We start from the raw sequence: 9,636 nt of genomic DNA, 5'->3' as shown, positions 1-9,636 counted from the left end.
AAGCTGATCTGATTCAATCATACATTTTAGGGAATCTGGGGTTTGGTTCAGTTAGCTGGACGGTTGGTTTGCAAAGCAGTGTGATGCCAATAGTGTGGGTTCAATCCCCACATTGGCTCAGGTGACCATGAAGCACCCTCCTTCTCAACTCTCCCCTCACTGAGGTGTGGTGGCCCTCAGGTTAAACCACCACCAATTGTCTCTCTCTCTCAAGAGAAAGCAGCCCATGGTCTGGTAATAATATGGCAACTTGATTTAGAGAATGAAATCTGCCATTCACACTCAGTGTCATGTGTTGCCATATGCACAATCTTGAGCCCTCTCTCTCCATCAGCACCACCTCACACAGGCTCAGGGCTGCTCATAATTCACCAACTCTGCACAGTCCACTTCTAACTCTGTATTGGGAAAACAAAACACAGACTGGGTGATTACTTTGCAGAACAGAAATGTTCTCCCCACAAAAATGATTCTCAGCATCCAGTTGCCTGCCATTTCCACACACCACTCTTTGGGGACCCAGTGACCTTCTGGACTCAATATTGCGGTGAATAATTTCAGGGCCTCAGCACCTTCTCCTACCTCCTTCCCCCAACCCCCACACACCAGGCCTTGTCATCACATGGGCTGCTACCAAAACAATCCATTGTCAGTGACGAATGGTCCCCATCAGCCGCTGTTCATTCTCCCAGGCTGACCTTTCCCCTTTCGTTTGTCTGTCCAATTGTTTTTGTCTCTGTCTGGGATCCGTTTCCACTGTGTGTTTACTCCTGCCCCCTCACCCCCCTCCCCATCTTCAGCATCTATACCAACCTTTTCCCAGCTACAATCAGTTATAGAGTCATACAGCACAGGAGCAGACCCTTCAGTTCAATGAGTCCACACTGACCATAATCCCATACTAAAGTAGTCCCACCTGCCTTCACGTGGCCCATATCCCTCCAAACATTTCTTTTTCATGAAATTATCTAAATGCCTTTTAAACGCTGTAACTATCCCCAAATCCACCATTTCCTCTGGAAGTTCATTCCACATGTACCACTCTCTGTGTAAAATGAAAACTGCCCCTTACAGGCATAGAGTCATAGAGATGTGCAGCATGGACATCGGTCCAACCCGTCCATGCCGACCAGATATCCCAACCCAATCTCGTTCCACCTGCCAGCACCCGGCCCATTTCCCTCCAAACCCTTCCTATTCATATACCCATCCAAATGCCTCTTAAATGTTGCAATTCTAACAACCTCCACCACTTCATCTGGCAGCTCATTCCATACACATACCACCCTCTGTGTGAAAAAGATGCCCCTTAGGTCTGTTTTATATCTTTCCCCTCTCACCCTAAACCTATGCCCTCTAGTTCTGGACTCTCAGACCTCAGAGAAAAAATCTTGCCTATTTATCCTATCCATGCCTCTCGTAATTTTGTAAACCTCTATAAGGTCACCCCTCAGCCTCCTTCCTTATGTCTTTTTAAAATCTTTCTCCTCTCACCTTAAAGATATGCCCCAGTCTTGAAATCTCCCACCTGAGCAAAAAGACACCTGCCATTCACCTTATCTATATTCCTCATGCTTTTATCGATCTTGATAAGGTCACCTCTCAACCTTGTACGCTCCAGTGAGAAATGTCCTAGTCGCTCCAGCCTCTTCCGATAACTCAAGGCCTGCTTTATTTCCAACATACCGGTAAACCTCTTCTCCAGCTAAATGATATCCTTGCAATAACAGGGTGACCAGAACTGGACACAATAGAGGCCTCACCAGCATCCTGTCCAACCTGAACATAACATCCCAACTCCGATTATCAAAGGTCTGAGCAATGAAGGTAAGTGTGCTGAACCACGGTATATATAGATAATGCAAATTTGGAAGAATTCTGTACCTGAATCCCTAGGTCTCTGTTCTACAGCACTACCCAAGGCCCTACTTTTAATTGTGTAAGTCTTCCCTTTGTTTGTTTTCCCAAAGTGCAATACCTCACACTTATCTTAAACTCCATCTGTCACTCTTCAGCCCATTGACCCATTTGATTATGATCTTTTTGTATTCTAAGATAACCTTCTTCACTGTTCAATATTCTATCAATTTTGGTATCAACCACAAACTTGCAAAACATGCTTTTTGTAGTCTCATCGAAATTGTTGATATAAATGACTGACAAAAGTGGGCACAGCCCTGATCCCCGTGGAACCCTGCTGGTCACAGGCCTCCAGAACAAAACCCTCCCTCCACAGTCACTCTCTGTCTTCTGCCTTTCAGCCAATTGTGCATCCACTTGCAAAGCTCACCCTGAATCCCATGGGATCTAACTTCACTAATTAGTCTACCATGCTGAACCTTGTCAAAGGATTTACCAAAGTCTAAGTAAACAATGTTAACCCCTCTGCCCTCATCAATTTTCTTGTTTACTTCTTCAAAAAACTCCATCAAGTTTGTGAGACACGATATCCCTCGCACAAAACCATCCCAAATCATTCCTTGCCTCTCCAAATTCATATAAATCCAAAATTTCGGAACAACTTACTCACCACCGAAGTCAGACTCACAGGTCTGAAGTTCCCAGGCTTCTCCTGACATTCCTTCTTGAACATTAGCCACACTCCAGTCATTCAGCACCTGACTGTTATTTATGGATGATACAAATGTTCCTGCAGGGGGCCCAGCAATTTCCTCATAACTTCTGACAAAGTCCTGGGATTGAGTAGATCACGTCTCAGAGATTTATATTTATATTTTCGAAGACCTCTAACAATTCCTCTTCTGTAATACAAGCTGTTTTCAAAATTTTAATACTGATTTCTCAGAGTTCTCTGGCTTCCACTTCTTTCTCCACAGTAAAAACTGACACAAAATGTTCATTTGATATCTCTCCCATCTCCTGAGGGGTGGCATGATGGCTCAGTGGTTAGCACTGGCACCAGGGACCTGAGTTCAATTCCAGCCTCAGGCAGCTGGAGTTTGCATGTTCTCCCTGTGTGGTGAGGGTTTCCTCCCACAGTCCAAAGATGTGCAGGTTAGGTGAATTGGCCATGCGACGTTGCCCATAGTGTTAGGTGAATTAGTCAGTGGAAATGGGTCTGGGTGGGTTACTCTTTCGAGGGTCGGAATGGGTTTGTTGGGCTGAAGGGCCTTTTATCACATTAGGTTAGATTAGTTACAATGTGAAAACAGGCCCTTCAGCCCAACAAGTCCACACCGACCCGCCGAAGCGCAACCCACCCAGACCCATTCTCGTACATTTACCCCTTCACCTAACACTACGGTCAATTTTAGCTTAGCCAATTCACCAAACCTGCACATTTTGTGGACTATGGGAGGAAACCGGAGCACCCGGAGGAGACCCACGCAGACACGGCGAGAATGTGCAAACTCACACAGACAGTCGCCTGAGGCGTAGAATTGAACCCGGGTCTCTGGCACTGTGAGGGAGCAGTGCTGACCACTGTGCCACCGTGCCGCCCTCATTGTAGGGAATCTAAAACACAAAGGCAACCTCTTTGTTTTTTAAGGAGACTTACACTCTATCTCTTGTTGCTGTCTTGGTCTTAATGTACTTATAGAATCCCTTTGGATTATCCTTAACCTTATTTGCCGAGGCTACCCATATCCTTTCTTTAACTTCCTGATCTCCCTCTTATGAATGGCCTGACACTCATTATACAGTGCAAGAGATCCATTTGGATCCAGTTGTTTATATTGAGTATATGATTCTTTTTTATCCCTGACTGGAACCTCCATCTCTTTAATCACCCATTGTTCCTGAAAGCAGTACAGTTGAAACCATCCTTTGTGAATGGTCTTTTCTGTCTCAGAAGAGATCGCAGTGATCCAAGAATCTGAATCCCTGAACATTACACACCTCTTCAGCCATTGATTTGTCTCCTTTATCCTTTTGTTCCCTAATCTGAGCTTGGCTCTGGGAGTAAACCAGAGATTACTACTTTTGAGGGTCTGTTTTTTATATCTTCTACCTAACCTCTGATATTCACTTTGCAAAGCCTTTACTCTTTCCCTAACTATGTCATTCCCATCAATGTGTACAAAAACGTCCAGTGTCTCACTCTTCTCTTTAACAGTATGTGTCAATCATTTTGCAATGTCCTTAATCCTAGCACCAAGAAAACAGTACAATATCCTAGATTCATGCTCACTGCTGCAGAACCTCCTGTCTGTGCCCTTGACAGGAGAGTCACCGACAATAATTATTCTTTTAAATTTTGTCAAACCCCTCCAAATATAAGATTCATTCTTACAGTCCCTTCTAATTTCCTCTGAGAGATTATCCTTTCAACAGTATGAGAGATTTCTGAACTACCTTCTTACCTTTCCTGACAGTCATCCTTCTATCTGACTGATCCTGCTGTGTTATCAGCTCTCGAAATCTACTGGCCGTCTAACTCTGCGTCTCTTGTATGCCCTCAATGTCATTAAGTCTAAAAAGAAGCAACTTACAACAGCATATTATCTCTAAAATAAACTACCTTTCTTTATCCAAAGAGTTAATATTAAGCACAAGTGGTCCAGCAGACAGCTATCAATGTCCTGATTAAAAGGAAAATCCCACGTGTCAGCCTGTCCAAGAGCTCTGTAAACACAACTTGGTTTGAAACAAAACATTCCTCAGCAATTTAAAAAAAAATGCTTCAGTGAGTTTAAAAACATCTCTCTCATAATTTCATAGTGGAAAAAGACTGAACAGTCCACATGTGGGCCTATCCAAAACTTCCATTGAGAAAACTCCATTTCATAAAAAATTGTGTCAGTTTTTTTTGCTTCTTTTGCATTTTTGACGAGAAAAAAGCTAAAAATTAATCAAATAAAAAGCTTATATCCTGAAATTTAGTAAACGTAAGAAATCTGAAAGTAAATCTGGAAATAAATCTGAATCTCAGGAGCAGCTGCAAGATCCACACTCCTCTCAGTCCACTGTTTTTAATAATTTTATTTCTGAAGAAGTGTCACTGGACCCAAAACATTAACTCTACTTTCTCTGCAGAGATGCCACCATACCTGCTGAGTTTTTCCTGCAAGTGTCAGGTCAGTGGAAGCGAGTGTGAGTCCTGGAGGTTGGGTCAGGGGCTGTATGAGGAACAGCACTAGGTCCCATGATTTCTGTCCCTAGCCCTATCTACACGTGAATGCTGACCCACTGAATTATATTTGCCGGCTGGGTAAGGAATCACCTATGATGCTGGGGACATCTTCTGGGTCAAGTTATTTGGGAATACTTCAGCCCTAACATTTGCACTGATGAGCAGGGCTCCCCCTCATTGAAGATGGGGATGGGGATGAGGTACAAAGGTAAACTGGCCAAAAATATAAAGGAGGATAGTAAAAGCTTTTTTAGGTATGTGAAAGGCAAAAAAATGGTTAGGACTAAAATTGGACCCTTGAAGACAGAAGCAGGGGAATATATTATGGGGAACAAAGAAATGGCAGAAGAATTGAATTGGTACTTCAGATCTGTGTTCACTGGGGAAGACACAAGCAATCTCCCTGAGGTAATAGTGGCTGAAGGACCTGAACTGAAGGGAATTTATATTTGCCAGGAATTGGTGTTGGAGAGACTGTTAAGTCTGAAGGTTGATAAGTCCCCGGGGCCTGATGGTCTACATCCCAGGGTACTGAAAGGAGGTGGCTCGAGAAATCGTGATGCGTTGGTGATTATTTTCCGGAGTTCGATAGATTCAGGATCAGTTCCTACGGATTGGAGGGTGGCTAATGTTGTACCACTTTTTAAGAAAGGAACGAGTGAAAGCAGGAAATTATAGACCAGTTAGTCTGACCGAGATGGTTGGAAATATGCTGGAGTCTATTATAAAGGATGAAATTACGACACATCTGGATAGCAGTAACAGAATAGGTCAGAGTCAGCATGGATTTATGAAGGGGAAATCATGTTTGACTAATCTTCTGGAATTTTTTGAGGATGTAACTCTGAAGATGGACGAGGGAGATCCAGCAGATGTAGTGTACCTGGACTTTCAGAAAGCCTTTGATAAAGTCCCACATTGGAGGTTAGTGAGCAAAATTAGGGTGCATGGTATTGGGGGCAAAGTACTAACTTGGATTGAAAGTTGGTTGGCTGACAGGAAGCAAAGAGTAGTGATAAACGGCTCCATTTCGGAATGGTAGGCAGCTTTTTACAATATATATTAATGATATAGAAGATGGTATTAGTAATAACATTAGCAAATTTGCTGATGACACTAAGCTGGGTGGCAGGGTGAAATGTGAGGAGGATGTTAGAAGATTACAGGGTGACCTCGACAGGTTAGATGAGTGGACAGATGCATGGCAGATGCAGTTTAATGTGGATAAATGTATGGTTATCCACTTTGGTGGTAAGAACAGGAAGGCAGATTACTACCTAAATGGAGTCAAGTTAGGTAAAGGGGCAGTACAAAAAGATCTGGGTGTTCTTGTACACCAGTCAATGAAGGTAAGCATGTAGGTACAGCAGGTAGTGAAGAAGGCTAATAGCATGCTGGCCTTCATAACAAGAGGGATTGAGTATAGAAGCAAAGGAGTTCTTCTGCAGTTTGTACAGGGCCCTGGTGAGACCACACCTAGAGTATTGTGTGCAGTTCTGGTCTCCAAATTTGAGGAAAGACATTCTGGCTATTGAGGGAGTGCAGCATAGGTTCACGAGGTCAATTCCTGGAATGGCAGGACTACCTTACGCTGAAAGACTGGAGCAACTGGGCTTGTATAGCCTTGAGTTTAGGAGACTGAGAGGAGATCTGATTGAGACATATAAGATAATTAAAGGATTTGACACTCTGGCGGCAGGAAACATGTTTCCGCTGATGGGTGAGTGCCGAACCAGAGGACACAGCTTAAAAATAAAGGGTAGACCATTTAGGACAGAGATGAGGAGAAACTTCTTCACCCAGAGAGTGTTGGGAGTGTGGAATGCTCTGCCCCAGAGGGCAGTGGAGGCTCAGTCTCTGAATTCATTTAAGAAAGAGTTGGATAGAGCTCTCAAGGATAGTGGAATCAAGGGTTATGGGGATAAGGCAGGAACAGGATACTGATTAAGGATGATCAGCCATGATCATATTGAATGGTGGTGCAGGCTCAAAGGGCAGAATGGCCTACTCCTGCACCTGCTGTCTATTGTCTATCGTCTATTTGTGGAGACTCATACTCCTGTTAGTTGCTTAATTGTCCTCAACTATTCATAACTGCATGTGACAGGTCTGCTGAGCTTATATCTGATGCACTGACAGTGGAATCACTTCACCCAGAGCATCAATTGCTGCTCATGCTGTTTGACATGGAAGTAACCCTGTTTTATAGCTGATATCTCATTTTCAGGTTTGATGGTGCTGTTCCTGGCATCCCCTCCTGCATTGTTCATTGAACCAGGATTGATGTCCTGACTTGATGTTAATGGCTGAGTGGGGGAAAATTACAGGCCATGAGTTTCAACTGTACTGCTTTCAGGAACGGGTGAATAAAGAGATGGAGGTTCCAGGCTGAAGAGGTGTGTAATGTTCAGGGATTCAGATTCTTGGATCACTGCGATCTCTTCTGAGACAGAAAAGACCATTCACAAAGGATGGTTTCAACTGTACTGCTTTCAGGAACAATGGGTGATTAAAGAGATGGAGGTTCCAGTCAGGGATAAAAAAGAATCATATACTAAATATAAACAACTGGATCCAAATGGATCTCTTGCACTGTATAATGAGTGTCAGGCCATTCATAAGAGGGAGATCAGGAAGTTAAAGAAAGGATATGGGTAGCCTCGGCAAATAAGGTTAAAGGTAATCCAAAGGGATTCTATAAGTACATTAAGACTAAGACAGCAACAAGAGATAGAGTGTAAGTCTCCTTAAAAAACAAAGAGATTGCCTTTGCAATGGCGGAATGGGGGAAAATTACAGGCCATGAGTTTAGAGAGTGTGTTACAGCCCAATTCTGCTGTACTGATGGCCCACAGTGTCTCAGGGATCCCAGTGTTGACTTGCTCGATCTGTTCAAAGACTATCCCATTTAACCCAGGGCTAGTGCGATACATGATGGGGATATACCTCAATGTGATGATGGGACTTTGTCTCCACAGGACTGTGTGGTAGTTACTCCTCCCAATCCTATAATAGGCAGATAGACGGCTGAGGACAAGGTCAAGCTTTTTTCTCTTGTTGGTTCCCTCACCCCCCGCCACAGACCCAGTCCAAGAGCTATGTCATTTCAGATTCCACCAGCTCAGGCAGTAGTAAAACTGCTGAGTCTGTCTTGGTGTTCGACAGTGACGTCTCCCACCCAGAGTACATTCTGTGCCAGTGTTGACCTCAGTGCTTCCTCCAAGTGGTGATAAACATGATCAGAAGCCTGGGAGTGGGGGGATTGTGGCAGTGGGTAGTCATCCGGAGATTTCCTTGCTCATGTTGACCTGATGCCATCGGACTTCATGATAATGTTTTGAGTTAAGAAAGTTGTGCTTTGCAACTGCTGTCTGATTGGTTGAACTGTGCTGTTACAAAGCTATACGTTCCTGAAGTATCTGAAAGTGTAAAGTATCTAGAGCCTACAGAGAGAAAGCAGTCAGCTCTGCCTCTCCCCCATCACTGTAGAGAAAAGCAGAGAAAACACAAGTAATCTGAAAAGAAAAGTTCTGAGTTCACCTGATTGGCCGTTGGGTTTGAAGTATGCCCATCACTGTCCAGAACACAGCATCTCATTGCCGCGAAACAACACAAGGACTGTGAGAGAGAGCGATCCTTCCATCTTGTGGTCAGGACTTTTATTTTCAGGACTTATACACTGACTAGTGAGGTACTGGGGAGTGTTGCCAAACAAAGAGACCTTGGTGTGCAGGTTCATTGTTCTTTGAAAGTGGAGTCAAAGGGTAGACTGGTTAATGAAGGAAGCATTTGGTAAACTCACTTTTATTGTTGAATGCACTGAGTATAGGAATGAGGAGGTCTTGTCATGGCTGTACAGGTTGCTGGTTAGACCACTTTTGGAATACTGCATTCATCTCTGGCCTCCCTGCTGTAGGAAAGATGTTGAGAAACTCAAAAGGGTTCAGAAAAGATATTCCGGATATCTGATGGGCATGGACAAGTTGGACTGAAGGGTCTGGTTCTATGCTGCACATACCTATAACTTTCCTTTCACATTTTGTACTGGTTTCATCCAAACTCAGTGTCTCCCTTTGCCATTGATGTGGGAGTTTCAGAGTTGAATCTGTTGCTGTGGGACTGGAGTCACATGCAGGTCAGAGTGGGTAAGGACGGTATTTCCCTTTTCTAAAGAACATCAGTGAACCAGATGGATTTTTTCCAACAATTGATCATGGTTTCATGGTTCCCATTAGACTGGTGTTTAATTCCTGATGTAATAACTGAATTGAATTTCCAGCAGCTGCCATGGTGGGAACTGAAACTCTGTCCCCAGTGTATTGGATTGCTCATGAATTTTCATTACTATTTGTTCACTACCTCTCATTATAGCTGCGAACCCTGTTCTCACTAAATAACACACTCAGAATAGAGTCTCCAAGTTGCAGTTCCACACACTGATGTCTGACCCAGTGCTGTGTTCATATCCTCTCTCTCCCTGTCTTTCGCCTCACAGTGGTTTCTGCTAAGGGTGAGAACATAGAACATAGAACATTACAGCG

Source organism: Chiloscyllium plagiosum, unplaced genomic scaffold, assembly GCF_037043375.1.
Source record: "Chiloscyllium plagiosum isolate Xiang-an unplaced genomic scaffold, Cpla_swu_hap1 HiC_scaffold_2, whole genome shotgun sequence".
NCBI classification, from domain to species: domain Eukaryota; kingdom Metazoa; phylum Chordata; class Chondrichthyes; order Orectolobiformes; family Hemiscylliidae; genus Chiloscyllium; species Chiloscyllium plagiosum.
Note: the sequence above shows the minus strand (reverse complement) of the source record.